We start from the raw sequence: 26,583 nt of genomic DNA on the forward strand, positions 1-26,583 counted from the left end.
GGCAAGTGCCCATGGTGGGCAGGGTCCTCCCCTAGGACTCAGGGACTGCAGAGAAAGAGACGCTGAACCAGGAGTTCTGGCTCCGCAGGGACCAGGCTCCATTCCAAGCAGCAGGAGTGGAGCTCTGAATTAAATTTTTTAAATTTTGTCCCATGGGAGAAAGACAGTATATGTTGCCTATAGGAAAGAATGAGCTAAATATTTGTGACCATATAGGTAGAATGTGATTGTTTTCAGTGATGGTCACTATAATTTCCAGCCCCACCTCTTCCAAAGTAGGATTTTACTCCTTCTTGGCTTCTTTCTGGATGGTTGAGTTTATTTGATCTGGAAATTGAGTTGTGAATAAAAGTAACACAAATCACTTATGATCCAGAATTTTTAACAGCCAAGGGCATGACCGTGCATAGGTCATTTTTTTCCTCTTCCATGATGATTGGCAGTGACCCAAATAATGACTGTTCTGACAACCTAGAACCTGGAATGCAGATTATACACAGAAAAGCCCCCTCTTCCAAGATGGAAACTGTGCCATGAGTAAGAAATAAAACTTTTTCATTTTAAGCCACTAAAAATTGTATGAGATTTTTTTAATGCCACTAGATATTTTATGACAGTAAGCATAAATTAACATTTATTTACTAATGATTTTTACTTAAATTCTCCTCTGAAAGTATCCCATTTTTAAAAATTTAGCTGCTTAAACAAATGTTGTTTATAACAGTATTATGATCAAACAAGTGAAGAAACATCATCTAAACTTTGTAGCAACAGGTATAGCACAAGAAATATGCTTCCTAATGTTAGGAAATGTGACGAAGCAAAACCCAGGAGGGCCAAGTTTTGCCCACAGAGATGATGTTAAAACGTTTGCTTGCAAAGCTTCCTTAGATCATCCGTTTTTATTTATATCTCACTTTATCATCTCAACTGTTCTCATCTTGTGCTACTATATGTCAAATACTATATACTGGAGAGCATTTTAAAATTAATAATTTGCTACCCAAAGTAGATCATTTAAAAGATATACTCAGTATGAAATCAAATTTCAGTATGATTTTGTCTTCGCTTTGTGATATTTACATGTAAGCCCTGCATGTTATTTCTTTTTCTCTTGTCTTACTCAAGTAAGAAATCATTAACTATAGAAAAGATATGTAGATGCCACATTGGTTCACTGTTAATTTATGTTTTCTTTGTTTAAACTACCTTCTCAAATATTAATACTGGACATATTATACGTTCCAAATGTATTCAATTTCCAGGATGGAACATGCCTCATCCATAGTGCCTGTTTTAATAAACAGAAGGAAGAATTTCTGATAATCCCCACAGTTTGATGCTCTAACACTCTGAAGCAATACAGCTCATGAAAAGTTATAATCTCCAGAATGTTCTACTTCCAATCAATTCATATTCCCAAATCTGATCTTTTATCTATGGACACTATACTTGCAAGAATATAAGAGATTGTTGTAAGTTTCTCCTACTTCATGCTTCATGTTCTTAAAGCTGTAGTCTTTTTTAAGTAGAAAATTGTGCATAGGAATTCAAAAGTATCAATGAATCACAGAACCAACAATCTTAAGAAGAGATGTGAGAATATAAGGATTACTGCTTAGTTTTCTGGTGGGCACTAATCCAGGATCTCAGCCCAGATATCCAGGTGAGAAAGAAGTATCTTCTAACACTCATCCAGCTAGGTAGGGCTTCTATGTTCTATGAGGCAAAGCACATAACAGGTACAATTTTTTCTCAATCCAGTTTTATGACTGACACTGTTGGTTGCTGGTACAATAGACATTTTCCCATTCTTCCTTGCTAAAAGAACCTTGATTGGGTGCTTATGTGTGTGACAATGTGCTTATACCTAGACCAATTATTGGTCACCACCTGGCGTGCTGCGATTCATGGGGTCGCCAAGAGTCAGACATGACTGAGTGACTGAACTGAACTGAACTGAATGTATTACCTTTGAAAGTGAGTAAGCTAGAGGGTGATCAAAAGAATTCATGCTTTTGAACTGTGGTGTTGGAGAAGACTCTTGAGAGTCCCTTAGACTGCAAGGAGATCAAACCAGTCAATCCTAAAGGAAATCAACCCTGAATATTCATTGGAAGCACTGATGCTGAAGCTGAAACTCCAATGCTTTGGCCACCTGATGTGAAGAATTGACTCACTGGAAAAGACCCTGATGCTGGAAAAGGTTGAAGGCAGGAGAAAAAGGGGGCGACAGAGGATGAGATGGTTGGATGGCATCACCGACTTGATGAACATGCATTTGAGTAACTCTGGGAGTTGGTGATGGACAGGGAAACCTGGCGTGCTGCAGTCCATGGGGTCACAAAGAGTCAGACACGACTGAACTGAGGGGGTGGTCATGTGACCCAGTTCCAGGCAATGATGTAAAGTCTACTGAAGACTTGGGGTGGAGGGGGAGGGGGAGGTTTTCCTTTCATAATAAAAGAGTGGCCTGCAAGGAAATAGTTTGTTTTCGTTTTGTTTTGTTTTGTTGGCCCCTTTCCCCTTCCTTCCTGCTTGAGATAATGTTGTTTTGGGATGAAATATCTGGCGCTGTGGCAGCTATCCTGGTACAATGAGATGAAAACCTGAGGACAAAATACCAACACGCTGAGGATAGCACTAGGAATAAATGAAAGATCCTGACTTCTTGATGTTGATGTTGGGCAATGGAAGCATGCAGAGAATACCTGACTTAAGGCTATTTCTTAAACAATAAATGCCCTTATGTTTCACACACTGTGACTCTCTTATTTGTAATTGAACTGAATCCAACTAACTTATAGAAGCACAGTTATCCTCTTTAGAATAACTTTTCCCCAGGTTTTGGCAGTTTTTTCTTTTTTTCCCTATGTCTTTGCTTTCCATATTGCTAGAGAATTTTATCTTTTTTCTTTAACTTCTTAAATTTTTTAGTGGAAATAAAGTCAGCACTAGGGGTGACTAACAAAATTCCACTTTAAATTGAAATTCCACTATTCATCTTTTGATGACTTTACTTTAAAAAAAGACTTGAAAGTCTCTGGAATGGGCCCCCCATACCACCACTCTATCCCTTTTTCTTCTATAAAAAGTGTATAATTCAAATAATCAGATTATCTTTCATATGGGTAGCACCTTACAAACAGATTTAACAGGCATTAACTCATTCGATTCTCAATTCAAAACATTCAACAAATATTTATTGTACACTTTAATCTCAATGCCCTGGGCTAAGTGCTGTGATGACTACAAAGATAAGGAATAGCTACTACTTCCATACAGTTCACATATAGTTGAACTGATAATCATATACACCTATCTCTAAGACAATTGTGACTGTTGTAAGTATAATATGAAATATAAGCTCTGTGGTTTTGAAGTGAGAAGTAGTAATTAGTGAATTCTCCATGGGGGAAAATCATTGAGTTTATGGCACAAAATTGAGTATATGGCACCAGACACTAGCTACATCCTTGTCCTCTTTACTACTAAAAGATTATATTCATATAAAGGCTGCAGCAAAGAGTATAAGAAAGATAAAAGAATGATTTATACAGTGCACATCTGAATCCAGGTTCTGTTAGTTTCTGGTTTTGTGATTTGGCAGAAGTTATGTGACCTCCATAAATGTGTGTATTCACCTGTAACAAGGAGCTAACAAAAAGCCAATATTTCAGTGTTTGTTGAAAGGTTCAAAATAACAAACATAAAGCACTTAGTAAAGTTCATCTTATAGTGTTTGTTTATTATTTTTTTGTATTGCCATTGTGTTGTTGTTGATATCATTATTGTCATTTAGTGATACCAAAATGGGAACGAGCTTCTGTTTAACCAAGGTCAGAACATACAAAAGGTTCAAAATGTGAGGTTGGAGGCAGCATATAAGGGATAAAAGTGCAAAAAAAAAAAAAAAAAAAGATAAACCAGGCAGAAGCACATCTTATTTTGTTCTCAATTCAGTTGAAGTTTGGTTCTGCTTATATATTCTGTGGGCCTTCCCAGGTGGCACCAGTGGTAAAGACCTCCCACCCCAACCACCACCAATGCAGGAGACGTAAGAGATGTGGGTTCAAATCCTGGGTTGGAAAGATTCCCTGGAGGAGGGCATGGAAACCCACTCCAGTATTCTTGACTGGAGAATTCCATGGACAAAGGAGCCTGACAGGCTACAGTACATATGGTAGAGTAAAGAGTTGGACATGACTGAAGTGACTTAGCAGGCACACATACATCCTTTGCATCAGCAGTCCCCCAAAATTTTGGCACGAGGGAGCAGTTTTGTGGAAGACAATTTTTCCATGGCTGAGGTGGGGGGATTTGTTTGGGGACGATTCAAACACATTGCATTTGTTGTGTACTTTACTTCTATTATTATTATGTTGTGATATATAATGGACACAGTTCACCATAATGCATAATCAGTGGGGCCCTTGAACTTGTTTTCCTGAGTTCAGATGGTAATGCAAGCAATGGGGAGCAGCTTTAAATACAGATGAAGTTTCTATACATCCGTGTCTCTTTTGCTGTCTCACAAACAGGGTTATCATTACCATCTTTCTAAATTCCATATATATGCGTTAGTATACTGTATTGGTGTTTTTCTTTCTGGCTTACTTCACTCTGTATAATAGGCTCCAGTTTCATCCACCTCATTAGAACTGTTTCAAATGTTGATGTATGGCAAAACCAATACAATATTGTAAAGTAAATAAATAAATAAATAAATAAATAAATACAGATGAAGTTTCACTCTCTTGCCCACTGCTCACCTCCTGCCGTGTGGCCCAGTTCCTAATAGGCCACAGACTGGTACACGTTCCATGGCCCAGGGGTTGTCCCGTTTTATATGACTGGGCAAGAATACATTTATTCAACAAATAAGAGATGGCATTTTATAGTACCCCCAACACAGACTGATGTTGAAGCTGAAGCTCCAATACTTTGGTCACCTGATGCGAACAGCTGACTCATTAGAAAAGACCCTGATACTGGGAAAGATTGAAGGCAGGAAAAGAAGGAGACGACAGAGGATGAGATGGTTGTATGGTATCACCGACTCAATAGACATGAGTTTGAGCAAGCTCTGGGAGATGATAAAGGACAGGGAAGCCCGGCATGCTGCAGTCCATGGAGCTGCAGAGTCAGACATGACTGAGTGACTGAACAACACAGGAGACTATAACCTTCCTCTTGTTTCTACTTGTGATTCCTATACTTGCTGTAATTTAAGAAACTAGAAAGCCTAATATGTTTTTTCATAGGTTTTATTATTACTTTGGTGTGGCAAGGGCAACAGATCAGGAGATGATTATCACTGGAAAGACAGTTTATTACTCATGGTTGCCAAGAAGAGAGGGCATGGTACCCCATGCAGGGCAACATGGGTCAGTCAAAAGAGGAGAGGAAGGAACTGTGGGAAAGAGCATTTATTGTGGTTTCCACAAGAAGAAACAAGCAAGACAGGGTAAGCCAGCTGAGGCTTGGCTACCTGACTAATGTCAGCAGGTTGCTCCTAGTGTCTAGTAGCTGATCCTGTGGTGATCCAGAGCAGGTGGATAGTGAGAGCTACATTCAGAAGGTGGCTGCAGGTGCATGCTTTGCATTGGTTGGTTTGAATCTGAAAAGCACACCCACAAGGAAGTGCCTTATTATCTCAAGGAACTGCCAAAACCCAGATGGGGCAAGTCCTCCAGTGCCAGCAAGGCCCCAGACATCAAAGCATCAGAATGAAGAAAATAAAAGACATGCTTAACAGAGTATGCGAAAAGGAAAAGGAAATTGAGCCTGAGTTTGGGTCACTGCAGCTGTTTTCAAGTCCCAAGAGGTACTTGAGGTTTGGTCTGTAATACCATCTGTTCAGGAATTTCTGAGGCTGACTTTCTAGTCTCTGCTGTATTTCAGGTGGTAGAAGCTCCTGGTTAGGGAAGGCATTTTAACTGATAGAGTATGTCATTAAAAATACCCTTGTTGTTCAGTCACTCAGTTGTTTCTCTTTGAGACCCCATGGACTGCAGCATGCCAGGCTTCCCCATTCTTCACCATCCCACAGAACTTGCTTTAACTCATGTCTATTGAGTCAGTGATGCCATCCAACCATCTCATTCTCTGTCATCCCCTTCTCCTCCTGCCTTCAGTCTTTCCCAGCATCAGGGTCATTTCCAATGAGTCAGTTTTTCACATCAGATGGGCAAAGTATTGGAGCTTCAGCTTCAGCATCTGTCCTTCCAATGAATATTCAGGGTTGATTCCCTTTAGGATTGACTGGTTTGATCTCCTTGCTCTCCAAGGGACACTCAGGAGTCTTCTCCAACACCATAATTCAAAAACATCAATTCTTTGCTGCTTAGCCTTTTTATGGTCCAATTCTCACATCCATACATGGCTACTGGAAAAACTATAGCTTTGACTATATGGACCTTGGTCAGCTAAGTAATGTCTCTGCATTTTAATATGCTGTCCGGGTTTGTCATTACTTTTCTTCCAAGGAGCCAGCATCTTAATTTCATGGCTGCAGTCACCATCTGCAGTGATTTTGGAGCCCAAGAAAATAGAGTCTGCCACTGTTTCCATTGTTTCCCCATCTATGAACATGAAGTGATGGGACCAGATGCCATGATCTTAGTTTTTTGAATATTCAGTTTTAAGCCAGCTTTTTCATTCTCCTCTTTCACTTTCATCAAGAGGCTCTTTAGTTACTCTTCACTTTCTGCCATAAGGGTGGTGTCATCTGCATATCTGAGTTTATTGATATTTCTCCTGGCAATCTAGATTCCAGCTTGTGCTTCATCCAGCATGGCATTTCACATGATGTGCTCTGCACATAAGTTAAAAAAGCTTACTCCTTGTCAAAAGACCAGTCCAAAAATGAAATGTTCAATTCTCAACTGGTATGAATAAATTTCCTTATTCTAGACATTTAAGTAATCCCCAGAGCTCCCTTGGTGGCTCAGACAGTAAAGAATGTGCCTGCAATGCAGGAAATCCAGGTTTGATCTCCAGGTTGGGAGATCACCTGGAGAAGGGAATAGCAGCCCTCTCCAGTATTCTTGCCTGGATAATCCCATGGACAGAGGAGCCTGGCGGGCTACAGTCCATAGCCCACGGGGTTGCAAAGATTCAGACATGACTGAACAACTGCACTTTCATGTTCACATAGCTTATAAGAGTATTTTGTTTGTTTTACTTGATTTAAGTAAATTTTATTGCAGATGACCCTGAAATTTTTAACTGAAATTCATGCAGAAGATCATCCTAGATCTGAAGCTATTTAACATTTTCTTCCATCCTTCATCTTGGGGAGAAAGTGCTCTTCATTACATCCACAGATACATGGCCACCAGTGTGGAAGAGAAAGTTGAGTAATTCACCCTGAGAAGATAAAATCAGATTTCCAAATGACCCTGGCAACAGGAGGAGTCAGAAATAAAAATCATAACTTTGAACTAATGTGAAGGAGCATTTTGAAATGAAAAACAAAGTGCAAAAATTCAGGATGAGCAACAGCTGACATTATGGAGCTACAAAGAGAGAGTCACAGACATTGCTGACCTCAAGCTAAACAGGTTTCAGGAGTGGTTCTGTTATTAGTGGGGAAAAGTGAACTTTATTCTTTGAGATTCATAAATAAAAGAAGCAATAACATGAGGAATTCATGTTATTTCTGTATTTTTTGCACTAAATTAATTCAAGGTAGATGTATAGAATTTGGAAATGATTCAAAAGAGAGCAGCTACAATTTAAAAAAAAAATTTTTCAACAACTGTTTAGAATTCCCTGATGGTCCAGTAGTTAAGACTCTACTTTTTCACTGTGGTGGCCCAGGTTCAGTCCCTGGTCAGAGAACTAAGATCTTGCAAGCCATGTGGAAATCCCCAGGACAAGCCAAATTAATTATTTAAATAGTTTAATCTTGGGAACAGAAAGTTAACTGGGATTCTCAGGTGTCTACTTTATGTACATATACACAGAAGTGGCAATTGCCCACATGGTGTGAAGGTGCTCTTGCCTAAAAATATCTTCTGCCCATTAAACATAGTTTTACTATTGGAATATTATTCACAGCACCACAAAAGAGGTAATCTAAATCAAACTAATACTGTCTTAATGGATATTCTAGATATCACCTAAAAGTAGCCAGTTAGCCACTGATTAAATACTTTTAGTAATGGCATATTAGCTATCTGATGATGATGGTGATGATGATGACTCCTATCATTCACTGACCACCTACTGTGGGCTACAAATTATGCTAAGACTTCTTAAAATATATGATAACACTCAATCATATTTTTAGTGGACAAATTGGAAGCCTGGCATGGTTAAGGCACCTGACTAATATTGCACAAGTCAGGTATATCTCATTTTATTGTGCTTTATTGTGTTTCCTAGATACTGTCTTTTTTTATATATACAAATTGAAGGTTTGTGCAACCCTTTGTTGATCAAGTCTGTTGGTGCCATGTTTCTGACAGCATTTGCTCACTTCATGTCTCTGTGTCACATTCTAGTAATTCTCTCAATATTTAAAACATTTTATTATTATATTTATGATGATGTTTTCTGATAAGTGATCTTTGATGCTATTATTGTAATTGTTTTGGCATTCTTTAGCAATAAAGTATTTTTCAATTCAAAGAGGTTCTTTTTAAATAAAGTACTTTTAAAATAAGGTGTGTACTTTTGGGGGGATTAAGGAGACTTTCCTGGTGGCTCAGTTACAGAATTGGCCTGCTAATACTGGAGACACAAGTGATGCAGGTTTGATCCCTGGGTCAGGAAGATTCCCTGGAGCAGGAAATGGCAACCCACTCCAGTATTCTTGCCTGTGAAATCCCATGGACAGAGGAGCCTGGCAGATTAGCCAGGCTACAGTCCATGGGGTTGCAAAAGTCAGACACGAATATGTACATGCAAGTATGTACTTTTTCAACATAATGCTATTGCACACTTAAAAGAATATAGTATAGTATAAATATAACTTTTACATACACAGGGAAACCAAAACATTCCTGCAACTCACTTTTTTGTGATATTCACTTTATTGCAGCCATCTTGAAGTGAATCCGCAATATCTCTGACGTATGCCTGAAGTTAAAAGTACACAGTCTGATTTTAGCATCTCTGCTGTTGACAAGACTAGGGAGCTCACCATTAAATACATAAGGAAACCCATACAAAGAGAAGTTAAGCAATATTCCAAGGTTTCGTGCAGGTCCAGCCTCGAGTTTGGCTCTGAACAGGGGGTCTGTCCAACTCCAGGGTCTTGACACTGTTCCCTTGTGCCACACTGACTACTTGCTGACATCCAGAAACCTTCTCACACACTCACCATGCTCCTTCTCAAGCTGTTACTCTATGGAACTGCTACAACTTGAATAAAATTGCAGACTCCTAGTAAATATCTGTTGAATAAATACAACTGAGTTGATGCAATAGCAAGCAAGCTGCATCATAAAATAATTACAATGTGATATAGAATTCAAGTTCCATGAAGACAAACAAATCTATCTAAAGAAATAAATATTGCTTTGCTGCAATGTGGTTCCCAGAAAAGGTAGCAGAATTCAAATCCTTTCTATCTATCTGTGTAAATTTGCAAGGATTTTCTCTAAATCTGGCCACTGCATCATGGTTAACCTATTTAAATGTGTGGCCTTTGTTGTGACAAAGATGTGGCAGAAATTCAAAGCCTTGTTTACTAAGAAATGGATAGATTGTCAGAGAGCACATCTTTGGGCTCCCTGTGGCATACAGCAAATTCCCACTGGCTGTTTTTATCCTCCAATAAAAAATAAAATAGGAGAGAACAAGATGGCTGAGGAGTAGGTGGATGTGAAGTACATCTCTCTCCATGGATACATCAAGAATACACCTTCAGACACAGAAGTACATTCAGAACACTAGCTGAGAGTGGACAGGAGTACCTGATCAGCAGAAAAGAACATATAGACCCACACAAAACTCGGTAGGATGAAGGAACTAGGGGGGAAAACATGAGTGTTAGTAGGACTGGACCTACCCTCCACGGTGGGGAACTGAAGCAGGGGTCCGATCCCCACAACAGGGCAGTCGTCTGAGTCAGAGGGGAAACATTTAAGGCTGAGAGTGAAACAGCTGATCTGTGGCAGCCTGAATAGAATGAGAATCAGACAGTCCTTGCCACAGTCATACATACCCGGGACAGGGATGCAGGTCCCCTGGAAGGGACAGCAGCTGGGAGCTAGAGTTTAGGGATTGTGGAGCAATCCCAGGGCAAGGGCTGCTGTTGACTGTGGAGAGACGGATCGAGGGGGTGTGAGGGAGGAGACCGTGGTGGGAAATGCCTGTGGAGGAAAGCCAGGCAGCCACAGAAGCAAGGCAATACTGCTGAGTCACACATAGTGGGTGGAGCCATCACCATAGCACCTCTCTCCCCACACACCAGCATCAGCAGCTGAACAATAGAGAGCCTGGCCCATCAAATGCCTGACACTGAACTACAGAGTAGGACTCCAGCCAGGGGGGCCCCTCTCTGTGCCTGACACACAGAACAACAGAGAAGGACCCCAGGCAAGAGAGCCCTCTAGGTGCCCGAATGGGCGAAGCTAAGGAGAAGACTGGCCAAAGAGGCCTTCTGATCATCAGCTACAAGAGGCTTGAAAAAAAACTCTGATAGGGCCATAACTCCTGCAGCAGAGGCAGTCCATGTCCCTGCACACTTGGTACCACCAGGGTCCCCGCAAACCAAGCAGCTGTGCCACCTTCATGCTCAACTCTCACTGGGGCAGAGCTGCCACAGGCAAAAAAGTCTTGCATCTATGCATGCAGGGTCACTTCGATTATGTCTGACCCTTTGTGACCTTGTAGACTGTGGCCTTCCGGGCTTCTCTGTCAGGGAGGGGGTTCTCCAGGCAAGAATACTGGAGCATATTAGCCAATACTGGTTGCCATACCCTTCTAGAGCACTATATTTCCTCCTGCCCTAGCTGCCAACTCCCCTGAGTACCTAGTGCTGCCAGAACCCCTGTGACCCAAGCAGCCGCACCACCTCCACACCTGGCCCTCACAGGGGCAAACCCAAGTCCTCCAGGGCAGCCTCAGGAGCAAACCCCAGTGGACGACCCACATGCAGAGGTGGAAATAAAACCACAATTGAAACACAGGGGCAGTGCAGCTAAGGAAGACCCAAAACCTTCCCACCAGCTGTACAAGCTGCAGATTAAATCCACATGATCAAGGCGGACTCTGTGTCTATGGTATATATAAAAGGACATTGAGAGCTCCCACAAAAGAAAATGCACTAGTTCTGACAGCTGTTGACATTAGAGGCAACAATACACAGGAGTAGGACCAGATTAGAATCTGAGCTGCCCCCACAGCAGGTCCAGAGACCAGCACAGTGTTGGAGGGCTTCCTAGGGAGGCAAGGTGGACTGTGACTCTCAGCGAGGGAAAGGACTCTGACAGCAGTGACTCAGGAAAAATATCTATTATTCTCATGTTTTGACTTGTTCTGTAGATTCTTTTGGATTTTTTTTCTTTTCTTTTTTTCCTTTTTTCCCTCCTCTGTTTTAGTTGTTGATTTTGTTGGCATTATGAAATCTAATTAATCTTTTGAGCTTTTTTTTTCTTTTTTTTTCTCAGTCACATTTTTTATTATTGTTATAGACCTCTGCCTCTATGTTGGGCTTTTGCACTTCTGTTGTTTTCCTTTTTTTTCCTTTTTTTCTTCTTCCTTTATTTTTTCTCTTTTTATAATTTTAACTTTTATTTTTTTAATATACTATATTTTGTCTACATTTATTCCTTTGTTTGCCTTTCCTACTGTTCTTTCCCCTTGCAGTTAACCTTAGTGTATATAAATCTTCATCTAAATGTATTTAACTTTGCATATCTATTCTTTCTTTCTATTCTTTCTTTCTCTTCCTCTCAAACTATCTGTTAATTTTTTCATTGCTTGATTCCCCACTTGGCACCTTGCTTTAGTTTTGTTTTCCACTTTGTGCTTTAGTTAGTTTTGTTCTTTTCTGGTAAACATAATTTTTTTTTTTACTTTTTTTTTAACCATTTATCTTTTTTTTTTCTTCTTTTTTTTACTTTACAACATGTGTATACCCGTGTAAACATAATTTTTTTATTTCCTTAGTTCACTGGGTCAAACTATTGTACTTTATTTTTGATGGACTGTTTTGACTTTACTCTTGGAGTAGGCATTGGCGAACAACTCCAGTACTCTTGCCTGGAAACTCTCATGGACGGAGGAGCCTGGTGGGCAGCAGTCCATGGGGTTGCTAAGAGTCAGACACGACTGAGCAACTTCACTCTCACTTTTCACTTTCATGCATTGGAGAAGGAAATGGCAGCCCACTCCAGTGTTCTTGCCTGGAGAATCCCAGGGATGGGGGAGCCTGGTGGGCTGCCATCTATGGGATTACACAGAGTCAGACACAACTGATGTGACTTAGCAGTTTGACTTTACTCACGGGTATATATGTATACATGTATATTCCATTATTTTAGTTATTATTTGCCTGATTTGTAACTGTTACTTGTCTGGGGTTCATCTTTACTTTCTCATTTTTGGATATTTGTTTAAATCTCACTTAATAGCATAGCAAACCACTTGTGGAATCTTTGTTCCTGACCAGAGATCAAGCCCTGAGCCTTTGGAGTGGCAGCACTGACTCTAAGACCCTAGACTACCAGAGAACTAACCCTAGGCAGTGTCAAATAGTGAGAACTCACACAGAGGAAACCCCTTGAATACAAGATCAAGCATCACCCAACCACCATTAGTACCCTGTGCAGGACGCCTCATCTAAACAACAAATAAAACTAAAATATAAACTCAATCATCAGCAGACAGGATTATCACCTTACTCAGCCTTGCCCAGCAGAGGAAAAATAAATGAACAAACACAGAAAAATTCGGCACAATTCTCAACCTACACAAACCACTGGACAAACCTTAGGAGGGCAGAAACCAAAAGAAAAAAAGTATTCAACCTTAAAGCCTGGGAAAAGGAGACCTCAAACACAATAAGTTAAAAAAAAAAAAATAATGAAGAGGCAGAGAAATACTACACAAATGAAGAAACACAGAAGTCCAAATAAATGAAGAGGAATTAGGCAAACTACCTGAAAGAGATGGGAATACCAGACCACCTGACCTCTCTCTTGAGAAACTTGTATGCAGGTCAGGAAGCAACAGTTAGAACTGGACATGGAACAACAGACTGGTTCCAAATAGGAAAAGGAGTACGTCAAGTCTACATATTGTCACCCTGCTTATTTCACTTATATGCAGAGTACATCCTGAGAAATGCTGGGCTGGAAGAAGCACAAGCTGGAATCAAGATTGCTGGGAGAAATATCAATAACCTTAGATATGCAGATGACACCACCCTTATGGCAGAAAGGGAAGAAGAACTAAAGAGCCTCTTGATGAAAATGAAAGAAGAGAGTGAAAAAGTTGGCTTAAAGCTCAGCATTCAGAAAACTAAGATCATGGCATCTGGTCCCATCATTTCATGGCAAATATATGGGGAAACAGTGTCAGACTTTATTTTTCTGGGCTCCAAAATCAATGCAGATGGTGATTGCAGCCATGAAATTAAAAGATGCTTGCTCCTTGGAAGGAAAATTATGACCATCCTAGACAGCATATTAAAAAGTAGAGACATTGCTTTGCTAACAAAGGTTCATCTAGTCAAGGCTATGGTTTTTCCAGTAGTCATGTACGGATGTGACAGCTGGACTATAAAGAAAGTTGAGCACTGAAGAATTGATGCTTTTGAACTGTGGTGTTGCAGAAGACTCTTGAGAGTCCCTTGGACTGCAAGGAGATCCAAACAGTCCATCCTAAAGGAGATCAGTCCTGGGTGTTCATTGGAGGGACTGATGTTGACACTGAAACTCCAATACTTTGGCCACCTGATGTGGAGAGCTGACTCGTTTGAAAAGACCCTGATGCTGGGAAAGATTCAGAGGAGGAGGAGAAAGGGACGACAGAAGATGAGATGGTTGGATGGCATCACCGACTCAATGGACATGGATTTGGGTGGACAGCAGGAGTTGGTGATGGACAGGGAAGCCTGGTGTGCTGTGGTTCATGGGGTTGCAAAGAGTCAGACACAACTGAGTAACTGAACTGATACTGATACTGATACCTGAAAAAGAATTCAGAATAATGATAGAAAGATGATCCAAAACCTTGAAAACAAAATGGAGAAAATACAAGAATCAATTAACAAATACCTAGAAGAATTAAAGAATAAACATACAGAGAGAAACAACACAATTACTGAAATTAAAAATATTCTAGAAGCAATTAATAGCAGAATCTCTGAAGCAGAAGAATGAATCAGTGAGCTGGAAGATAAAATGGTGGAAATAACTTCTAAAGAGCAGAATAAAGTAAAAGGAATGATAAGAACTGAGCATAGTCTCAGAGACTTCTGGGACAATATCAAATGCACCAACATTCAAATTATAGGGGTCCCAGAAGAAGAAGAGAAAAAGAAAGGATGTGAGAAAATTTTGAAGAGATTATAGTTGAAAATTTCCCAACATGGAAAAGGAAATAGTCAATCAAGTCCAAGAGGCACAAAGAGTCCCATACAGATAAACCCAAGAATAAACATACCAAGACACATACTAATCAAACTAACAAAGACTAAACACTAGAGTGGGTTGACATTTCCTTCTCCAATGCATGAAAGTGAAAAGTGAAAGTGAAGTCGCTCAGCTGTCTCTGACCCTCAGCGACCCCATAGACTGCAGCCTTCCAGGCTTCTCCCTCTATGAGATTTTCCAGACAAGAGTACTGGAGTGGGGTGCCATTGCCTTCTCCAGTTGAACTATTTCAAATCCTGGAAGATGATTCTGTGAAAGTGCTACATTCAATATGTCAGCAAATTTGGAAAACTCAGCAGTGGCCACAGGACTGGAAAAGGTCAGTTTTCATTCCAATCCCAAAGAAAGGCAATGCCAAAGAATGCTCAAACTACTGCACAATTGCACTCATCTCACATGCTAGTAAAGTAATGCTCAAAATTCTCCAAGCCAGGCTTCAGCAGTACATGAACCATGAACTTCCAGATGTTCAAGCTGGTTTTAGGAAAGGCAGAGGAACCAGAGATCAAATTGCCAACATCCGCTGGATCATGGAAAAAGCAAGAGAGTTCCAGAAAAATATCTATTTCTGTTTTATTGACTATGCCAAAGCCTTTGACTGTGTGGATCACAATAAACTGTGGAAAATTCTGTAAGAGATGGGAATACCAGACCACTTGACCTGCCTCTTGAGAAACATAAATGCAGGTCGGGAAGAAACAGTTAGAACTAGACATGGAAAAACAGACTGGTTCCAAATAGGAAAAGGAGTATGTCAAGGCTATATATTGTCACCCTGCTTATTTAACTTATATGCAAAGTACATCATGAGAAATGCTGGACTGGAAGAAACACAAGCTGGAATCAAGATTGCCGGGAGAAATATCAATAACCTCAGATATGCAGATGACACCACCCCTATGGCAGAAAGTGAAGAGGAACTAAAAAGCCTCTTGATGAAAGTGAAAGAGAAGAGCGAAAAAGTTGGCTTAAAGCCCAATGTTCAGAAAACGAAGATCATGGCATCTGGTCCCATCACTTCATGGGAAATAGATGGGGAAACAGTGGAAACAGGTTAGACTTTATTTTTCTGGGCTCCAAAATCACTGCAGATGGTGACTGCAGCCATGAAATTAAAAGATGCTTGCTCCTTGGAAGGAAAGTTATGACCAACCTAGACAGCATATTAAAAAGCAGAGTCATTACTTTGCCAACAAAGGTCTGTCTAGTCAAGGTTATGTTTTTTCCAGTGGTCATGTATGGATGTGAAAGTTGGACTGTGAAGAAAGCTGAGTGCCGAAGAATTGATGTTTTTGAACTGTGGTGCTGGAGAAGACTCTTGAGAGTCCCTTGGACTGCAAGGAAATCCAACCAGTCCATTCTAAAGGAGATCAGTCCTGGGTGTTCTTTGGAAGGACTGATGCTAAAGCTGAAGCTCCAATACTTTGGCCACCTCATGTGAAGAGTTGACTCATTGGAAAAGACTCTGATGCTGGGAGGGATTGGGGGCAGGAGGAGAAGGGGACGACAGAGGATGAGATGGCTGGATGGCGTCACCAACTCAATGGACATGAGTTTGAGTGAACTCCAGGAGTTGGTGATGGACAGGGAGGCCTGGCGTGCTGCGATTCATGGGGTCGCAAAGAGTTGGACATGACTGAGTGACTGAACTGACTAACTGGACTGATGCACCCAACATAGGAGCACCTCAGTACATAAGACAAACACTAACAGACATAAAAGGAGAAATTGACAGTAACACAATAGTAGTAGGAGACTTTAACACCCCACTCACAACAATGGACAGATCTTCAAAACAGAAAATTAATAAGGAAACACAAGTCTTAAATGATACATTAGATGAGATGGATTTCATTGATGTCTTCAGGACATTCCATCCAAATGCAGAAGAATACACCTTCATCTCAAGTGCACATGGAACATTCTCCAGGATAGACCACATCTTGGGTCACAAATGAAACCTCAGTAAATGTAAGAAGATTGAAATCATATCAAGCATGTTCTCTGATCACAACACAATGAAACTAGATATCAATTACAGGAAAAAAGGGGTAAGAAACACAAACACATGGAGACTAAACAACACGTTTCTAAGTCACCAAAAGTTTACTGAAGAAATCAAAAAAGATTCAAAAAATTTCCAGAAACAAATGACAGTGAAAACACAATGCAAAACCTATTGGCTACAGCAAAAGCAGTTCTAAGAGGGAAGTTTATACAATACTATCTTACCTCAAGAATTAAGAAAAACATAGAATAGACAACCTAACTTTACACCTAAAATAACTGGAAAAAGAAGAAGAACAGCAACAACAACAAAATTAGTAGAAGGAAAGTATCATAAAGACTTAAGCAGAAGTAAATGAAAAAGAAATAAAAGAAACAATACTACTGATTAATAAAACTAAAAGTTGGCTCTTTGGGAAGATAAACAAAATTGACAAGGCTTTAGCCAGACTCATCAAGAAAAAAAGACAGAAGAATCAAATCAACAAAATTAGAAATGAAAAAGGAGAAGTTAAAACAGACAATGCAGAAATACAAAGGATTACAAGAGAGTATTATGAACAACTATATGGCAATAAAATGGATAACCTCAAAGAAATGGACAGATTCCTAAAAGTTCAATCTTACAAGACTGAAACAGGAAGAAATAGAAAGTTTGAACAACCCAATTACAAGCACTGAAATTGAAATCAACAATTTCCCAAAAAACAAAAGCCTAGGACCAGATGGCTTCACAGGAGAATTCTGTCAAACATTTAGAGAAGAGCCAATTCCTATCCTTCTAAAACTCTTTCCAAATATTGCAGAGGAAGGAACACTTCCAAACTCATTTTACGAGGCCACCATCACCCTGAAACCAAAACCAGACAAAGACAACACAGAAGAAGAAAACTACAGGCCAATATCACAGATGAACATAGACGCAAAAATCCTCAACAAAATTTTAGAAAACAGAATTCAGCAACAAATCAAAAAACTCATACACCATGACAAGTGGGGTTTATTCCTGGAATGCAAGGGTTCTTCAATATAAACAAATCAATCCATGTGATACACCATATTACACATTGAAAGATAAAAACCATATGATAATCTCAATAAATGCAGAAAAACCTTTGACAAAATTCAGCACTGGTTTATGATGAAAACTCTTCAAAAAATGGGCAGAGAAGGAAACTACCTCAACATAGTAAAGGCCATATGTGGTAAGCCTACAGCAAACATTATTCTCAATGGTGAAAAGCTGAAAGCATTCCCCCAAGATCAGGAACAAGACAAGGGTGTCAACTTTCACCACTATTATTCCACATAGTTCTGGAAGTCCCAGCTACAACAATCAGAGAAGGAAAAGAAACAAAAGGAATCCAGATTGGAAAAGAAGAAGTAAAGTTCTCACTGTTTGCAGACGACATGATACTGTACATGGAAAACCCTAAAGATAGTATCAGAAAATTACTAGAGCTAATCAGTGAGTTTAGCAAAGTTGCAGGATACAAAATCAATACACAGAAATCACTTGCATTTCTATATACTAACAATGCAAAATCACAATGAGAAATTAAGGAATCAATCCCATTCACCATTGCAACAAAAAGAATTAAATATCTAGGAATAAACTTACCTAAGGAGACAAAAGAACTTTACACACAAAATTTTAAGATACTGATGAAAGAAATCAAAGACAACATAAACAGATGGAGAGATAGTCCATGTTCCTGGGTAGGAAGAATCAAAATTGTGAAAATGACTATACTACCACATGCAATCTACAGATTCAATATGATCCCTATCAAATTGTCAGTGGCATTTTTCCAAAAACTAGAACAAAAACTCACAATTCATATGGAAACACAAAAGACCCTAAATAGCCAAAGCAGTCTTGAGAAAGAAGGATGGAGCTGGAAAAACCAACCTTCCTCACTTCAGATTATACTACAAAACTACAGACTGCAAAGCTACAGTCATCAAGACAGTATGGTATTGGCACAAAACCAGAAATATAGACCAAAGAAAGAAGATAGAAAACCCAGACATAAGCCCACGCACCTGTCGGTACCTTATTTTTGACAAAGGAGGCAAGCATATACAATGGGGCAGAAACAGCCTCTTCAATAAATAGTGCTGGGAAAAGTGGACAGCTACATGTAAAAGAATGAAATTAGAACACTTCCTAACACCATACACAAAGATAAACTCAAAACAGATTAAAGACCTAAATGTAAGACCAGAAAATGTAAAACTCTTAGAGGAAAACATAGGCAGAACACTCGATGACATAAATCAAAGCAAGATCCTCTATGACCCACTTCCTAGAGTAACAGAAATAAAAGCAAATGTAAACAAGTGAGAACGTATTAAACTTAAAAGCTTTTGCACAGCAAAGGAAACTATAAGCAAGAACAAAAGACAACCCTCAGAATGGGAGAAAATAATAGCAAATGAAACAACTGACAAAGGATTAATTTCCAACATACACAAGCAGCTCCTACAACTCAATGCCAGAAAAATGAACAACCCAATCAAAAAGTGGGAAAATGACCTAAACAGACATTTCTCCAGAGAAGACATACAGATGGCTAACAAACACATGAAAAGATGCTCAACATCACTCATTATTAGAAAAATGCAAATCAAAACCACAAAGAGATATCACCTCACACCAGTCAGAATGGTCCTCATCAAAAAGTCTACGAACAATAAATGCTGGAGAGAGTGTGGAGAAAAGGGCATGTTCTTGCACTGCTGATGGGAATGTAAATTGATACAACCACTATGGAAGATGGTATGGAGATTCCTTAAAAAAAAAAAAAAAAACTAGGAAAAAAACCACCATATGACCCAGCAATCCCACTCCTAGGCAATATACCCTGAGGAAATCAAAATTGAAAAAGACACATGTATCCCATTGTTCATTGCAGCACTATTTACAAAAGCTAGAACATGGAAGCAAGCAAAATGTCCATTGACAGATGAATGATAAAGAAGTTGTGATACATATACACAATGGAATATTCAGTTCAGTTCCAGCGTTTAGGTCTTTTCAAATGAGTCAGCTTTTTGCATCAGGTAGCCAAAGTATTGGAGTTTCAGCTTTAACACCAGTCCTTCCAATGAACACCCAGGACTGATCTCCTTCAGAATGGACTGGTTGGATCTCCTTGCAGTCCAAGGGACTCTCAAGAGTCTTCTCCAACACCACAGTTCAAAAGCATCAATTCTTCAGCACTCAGCTTTCTTTATAGTCCAACTCTCAAATCCATACATGACCACTGGAAAAAACATAGCCTTGACTAGATGGACCTTTGCTGGCAAAGTAATATCTCTGCTTTTTAATATGCTGTCTAGATTGGTCATAGCTTTTCTTCCAAGGAGCAAGCGTCTTTTAATTTCATGGCCACAATCACCATCTGCAGTGATTTTGGAACCGAAAAAAAATAAAGTCTGTCACTGTTTCCACTGTTTCCCCATCTATTTCCCATGAAGTGATGGGACCAGATTCCATGATCTTCGTTTTTCTGAATGTTGAGCTTTAAGCCAACATTTTCATTCTGCTCTTTCACTTTCATCAAGAGGCTCTTTAGATCTTCTTCACTTTTTACCATAAGGGTAGTGTCATCTGCATATCTGAGGTTATTGAAATCCTTCAATAAAAAAATTAATTAAAAAGTAAAAGAAGATGGATAACTCAAAAATAAAATAAAAGTTTTTAAAAATGAAATGGAGAGAGAAAACCAAACCACTGCACCTTCACCAGAAAATTGTTATCAACAGTAAATTTCACTCACTGTTAAACTAGATTCTAACCGGGTTCTGAGTCATTAAGACCTTGGGAACTTATCATCTGTTTGATTCACCTTTGAACCTGATTAAATAATCTCAACCAAGTTAACCATGTTTAAACATTTGATAAAATACTCCCTTCCAGATGAAATGTGAGAGTCAGGGAGCACTTAAAAAGAGCTAAAGAAGATGAAGTGGACTGTGAAATTCTCAAATAAAATTATAAATTTGACAGTGTATGTATTTGGTCCTGATTGGTGTATAATCACTCAACTAATAGAAAGAAACTAATTTGCCATTACAGCTGTTTTGAAATTACATTTAAAGGCAGAATCCCAGTGCACTAGGAATTGCAACCACAGAGACACTGATGAGATTTTAGCTGTTAAAAAAAGAGTCTTTCTCTTTCATCTCACCATTAATAGTTGCTACAAACAGTAACTAAAAATGGAATTAGCATTGAAGTCTTGCAGGAGCAATGACTAAATGAGTAAATTGGCACGTTATTCCAAGCCTGTTTCCAAGATCAAGGACTAGGAGACCACTTACTGAGCTTTGATGATGACTAATTTGTAAAAGTCCTTTTTACCAGGACCTAAATGCTGAAAATCTTAACCAAAAATGGCCCAAAGAATTGGGAATGCTGAAAAATTCCTTCATATTCATTTTATCTTCGAGGAGAAATAGGTGTGCCCATACTCTTTCGAGAGCAAAACATCAGCTTATAACCTTGACAAATGAACGGACTGTGACAAGCAAGATTAACAGAGTATCAGACACTGATTATTTGGTGTAGATTGTTGCAAGTCAATTTAAATTATTAATGATTCTTACCTACATGGATAAGGCAATCTCTCTACGTAAATCTGTATTACAAAGCAAGGTTACTCAACCTTAATGCTATTGACATTTGGGGCCAAATAATTCCTTGTTGTAAGAGACTGTCATGAGCATTACAGGATTTTTTGCAGTATCTCTGACATCTACCCACAAGATGCCTGTAGTATACACAGTCCCGCCTTACCAGTTGTGACAACCAAAAATATCTCCAGACATTGCCAAATGTCTCTAGGGAAGCAAACTAATCCCTGGTTGGGAACCACTGGCATAAAGTAGTATCAGAAGCATATATGAGTTAAAAGGGCAGCACCACTTCCTTATAGAATATGAGGTCAAATTTCAAAAACTGTAATTAATTTTAGTGATTTTAATAGTGGCCATAAAATGGTTTAATTTCTCAGGAGGAAAAAAAATGGTTATTATTAGAACTTGGGATTCTCAGAAATCTATTTATAGAGCAAGGCTAATAACTTTAAAAAAAATCCAAGGTTAAAATTATCTGAGAGTGTACTAGTCCAGCAGTTAAGGGAAAACCCAGAACATAGGGGGCAGAGAATGGTGCTTACCTAGTGATATTTGATTGAAAACAAGCTGAGCTTGCCTCACTGAATTCATGTCCCCTTTCCTCAGTACCCAACAGTTGATGACTGAAGTCAACACTTTCTATTTTTAACTTTAAGCAAGAAAAATGTTAATCACATCATTTCTTCATTTTTAAAAACATAATCTAGTCTCTTAACAAATGTGTGCTGCTGAATCCAGAAGATAAAGCTGATTTTCCTACTGTAACAATACAATAGACTTTTATGACCTTTATTTTTTCTTATCTAAATTCTCCTCCAATCTTTTAAAAATAGCATATGTCTTTTCTTCTTAATAATGATCATATAAGCCAGTCTGAAGACCATCTAGATATTCTATGATATTTTGAGTTGTTCATTGATAAAAACAAAAAATAGTGTGTAATGTAAAATAATATATCATATGAAAGGATGAAGTTATTCCATTCTGTAAACAGGAGAAATCTATAATCAATCATTAAGATATGGTCTATTTTGTTGGTATTAATGTTGCTAATCCATTGTCTTCTACTCAAACCACCAAAAGTGTGTGGCAGAGAAAATATACTTGCCCAGAAAGTCAACAAAGCTAGTTACAGTCCTCATTCTGTCACTGGCTCCCTGCATGAGCAGTTATCAGCTCTTGGCTGCCACTTCTTCACATGTATATTTAAATGGACAGAATCAATGATCTCTAAAGTGGTTTCCAACTGCAAAAGTCCATGATTCTTTGTATTTATTTTCTTCTTAAATATGTTCGACACTACAATTTCAACAGCAGGATAGGGGAAAGATGAATGAAATGATACTACATCTCACATCAGTTCAGTTCAGTTCAGTCGCTCAGTCATGTCCGACTCTTTGGGACCCCATGAATCACAGCACGCCAGGCCTCCCTGTCCATCACCTACTCCCAGAGTTCACTCAGACTCACATCCATCTAGTCAGTGATACCATCCAGCCATCTCATCCTCTGTCATCCCCTTCTCCTCCTGCCCCCAATCCCTCCCAGCATCAGAATCTTTTCTAATAAGTCAACTCTTCGCATGAGGTGGCCAAAGTACTGGAGTTTCAGCTTTAGCATCATTCGGCCTTGGAATCTTTTCAAAGACAAATTCCATGACACAGGGAATGGTATGGCAGGGTATAGCTATTCTTCTACTACAGAGGCCTCTGAATGTAGCAGGAATCCAAAGAAAGACAATGTAACAACAGAGGCTAGAGTTCTTTTCATGTTCAAGATGGCAATTAGGAGATTGGAAAGTTCTGTGAGAGTTTGAGGTTCTAGAACTGAAAGTGTTCTTGCAGTCCATTAGTCAAACTACAAAAGAGTGCATTGCAGAGACATAAGCTGACATACTCAAACCTACAGCTTTCATCAGCAGAGCTAGAATCAAGATCTTAGTTTCTCTGCTTCCCTCTCCCCTGAAATGTATTCCACATTGAAAGGACGTTTATGAAACACTTGACCCAATTATCCAGGAGTATCTATGTCCTCATTATTACTACCTAGAAAGAGACACAGGAAGTGGTGAAATAGCTCTTTTGAAAGGAAATATATTGAATAATTAATACAGTGGGCTATTCCAATACGTTTGAAGAGTTAGTCATTCCTAACGCAATGCCCTAGTCACCAATTTTCTTTGTGGAACTGAACAGAAAACAATCCTCATGTTCTGCTTTCTGCATATTTCCCAGAGATGCAGTAATGAAGAAATAGAAAATCAAATCAAGCAAGAAAGTATTTGGACATCATGAGAAGTAAATTAGATTTATGGTTTTCCACCTGGTTGCACTTCAGAGTCACTTGTTGAACCCAGATACCACCTAAGACCTACAAAACAAAGACCTCATAGTATTGGACCTGAGAATATGCCATTTTACAGCTTGAAAAATTATTTTGATGTATGTCCCAGATTAGAAATCATTGGATTAGATTTAATGTTTTTTAAGTTTCCTTCAAACCCAAGAGTCCTTGATTCTTTATAGCTAAGTAGACTTGAGTGGGAGTTTACTATCGTGTCAAGCCTGAGCAGAAATAAGTGAGAACTGAGAACCTCACCTGCATAGAATCCCATCTGGCTCTGGGGCACTATTAAGAAGCATTCAGACAGGTGGAGACTTATGCTGAAAAGGTCCTCTGAATACAACTATTCCCCTTAGGGTACCTGGGCCTGCTGAAAGTGAAAGCGTTAGTCACTAAGTCATGTCTGATGCTTTGCGACCCCATGGACTGTAGTCCACCAGGCTCCTCTGACCATGGGATTCTCCAGGCAAAAATACTGGAGTGGGTTGCCATTTCCTTCTCCAGAGGATCTTCCTGACCCAAGGATCAAACCCACATCTTCCACATCATGAGCAGACTCTTTACCATCTGAGCCACCAGGGGAGGCACCAGAAGTGCCTGCTGAATTCCCCCAAAATGTCTCTCCTTCAGAATCTTAATGGGAAAAAAATCATTTGACTGGATGAAGCTGTTATGCCATCTGAAGAGTCAGCACATACATTAAGACCATAGTCTCTCAGATTAGAGCTTTTGATTTACCTTTTTCTTCCCAGCCTGAGGATAGAGTGCTGAAACTGCTCTGGTCCTATACTGTGATACTTGAGTGACAATCAGACACAAGATACCCACAGTATTTGGCCAAGTGGGCATTCAATAAATGGCAGGAATTTTCCATAATCCTGGCACTATCCAGTGAGGTATGAGATTGTGGAAAACCAAGAAACAGCATACAGGACGGAAATGTGGAAGCAGCAGCTAGAAGCAAAAAAGTCCCAAATAAGACAGAGGGGCATTCCATCCACTGACTTCAGAGCTTAACCTAAGCTTAAATAAAATGATATTCTCAACACTGTACAGCAAGGAATACTCCCCCATCCCTGTCTCTTTCCCCTCTCCGTCTATTCTTTCCTTCCATCTTTCCGCCTTGCTCTTTCTTTCTCCCTCTTCACATACACCATACCCTCTCCAGTAAAGAAATAAATAGTGGCACCCTTACAGCACAACAGGAAAACTAGTGTAGCTGGCAAAAAAAGCAAAGCCTTCTGCCACTAGCATCACCAGGCAGGTTGTACAAAGAGGAGTCACGACAGCCTGCTATTTTATAAGCCAAAGTGGGGGTGACCACAAACAGATCAAAGCAAAGGAAATGTACCATAAAAGAGAAAGCACAGCTTTCAGCAGAAAAAAAAAAAAAAAAAAAGCTGGAAATGTCCATAACACTTCTGCAGCCAATCTGGCATGCAAAAGTGAGAAAAAGAGAGGTTTTTGGATCCAAAATAATCAACCTCCTTTGTGGGTAAAGAGGCAGGACTCCAGGAAGCCACAGGTCCTCACCTAACCACTATAAGTCAAAGACAAGATGGGCATCGTGGACAAAGCACCACACACGCACCGCCCACCACAACCAAACATCTTCTAGTGTGAGAGAGATGCAGCACTAAGATCAGTCTAGGACTCTCACCATGTACCAAAAACCTGCAAGCCTCATGATTCTCAGAAGCACTTGGGCTCACTGTAACTCTAGGGAGAATTTCACAATGGTGAAGCTTATTTGGAAAACCACCTGCTGCTATTTTTTTGCATCTTTGTAATTTTTCTGATTCCCTCTCCTCTTTCTCCACCCCAAGAGTTAGTGTTTCTTCAATATCCATTATGTGTTAAGATGCTCAGATACAGGGATGAGGGCTGCAAAGGTGAATAAATCTTGGACGTTGTCTTCAGTGTATCTGGTACCCAAACAGATAGTGAGACGGTGTGATGTGAGAAGGACCCAGGAGAGTGAGAATCAGGTAGGAAGCTTGGAGCTTAATCTGCCAAGGAAATCAACCATGTTGGAAATGGACATTAAAGGGTCAACAAGTATTTGTGGCTGACAGAATGGAAAAAGCAATCTAGCAATCCCATTCCTGGGCCTGTACCTCAAAACCATAATTCAACAAGCCACATATATCCTGATGTTCAGTGCAGCTGTATTTATAACAGCCAAGCCATCTAAATGCCCATCCACAGATGAATAGATAAAGAAGATGTGGTATACACACATACACACACACACACAAAATTGAATATTATTCAGCCATTAAAAAATATTGAAATAATGCCATTTGCAGCAACATGGATGGAAACAGAGCTTGTCATACTGAATGAAAACAGTCAGAAAGTGCATGCGTGCATCACCTGGGAAGCTGAGAAAGACAAATATCACATGCTCAGGTGGCACAGTGGTAACGAATCCACCTGCCAGGGCAGGAGCTGCACAAAATGCGGTTTGATTCCTGGGTCAGGAAACCCACCCCAGTGTCCTTGCCTGCAGAATCCCATGGACAGAGGAGCCTGGTGGGCTACAGCCCATGGGGTTGCAGAGAGTCAGACATGACTGAGCAGACAAACAAACACACACACATTGCTTATGTGTGCAATCTTTTAAAAAATAAGGGTACAAAGGAATATAGATACAAAATAGAAATAGGGTCACAGATGTAGAAAATAAGCATGGTTTCCAGGGCATAAGGGAGGGGATAAATTAGGAGTTTGGGACAAACATATATATACTGCTGCTACTGCTAAGTCACTTCAGTCGTGTCCGACTCTGTGTGGCCCCATAGACGGCAGCCCACCAGGCTCCCCCGTCCCTGGGATTCTCTAGGCAAGAACACTGGAGTGGGTTGCCATTTCCTTCTCCAATGCGTGAAAGTGAAAAGTCAAAGTGAAGTCGCTCAGTCGTGTCTGACTCTTCACGACCCCATGGACTACAGGCTCCTCCGTCCATGGGATT

The 26,583-nt window shown here is 39.7% G+C and overlaps 1 long non-coding RNA gene across 2 annotated transcripts in view; it reads right to left on the bottom strand.

Annotated features, from left to right (window-relative positions):
- Positions 1 to 7,171: 7,171 nt before the first annotated feature.
- LOC147357333 (uncharacterized) overlaps positions 7,172 to 26,583 on the bottom strand; it is a 46,608-nt gene continuing 27,196 nt past the window's right edge. For both annotated transcript variants that reach the window (XR_015141768.1, XR_015141770.1), the window contains 2 exons: positions 9,023 to 9,087; positions 7,172 to 7,371 (listed from right to left, as the gene is read on the bottom strand). This is a non-coding gene — a long non-coding RNA (uncharacterized LOC147357333). The remainder of the gene's footprint in view (positions 7,372 to 9,022; positions 9,088 to 26,583) is intronic.

This window comes from Bos grunniens, chromosome 15 (genome assembly GCF_055505025.1).
Source record: "Bos grunniens cultivar Pamir isolate PY7600 chromosome 15, Bosgru_T2T1.0, whole genome shotgun sequence".
Taxonomy (NCBI): domain Eukaryota; kingdom Metazoa; phylum Chordata; class Mammalia; order Artiodactyla; family Bovidae; genus Bos; species Bos grunniens.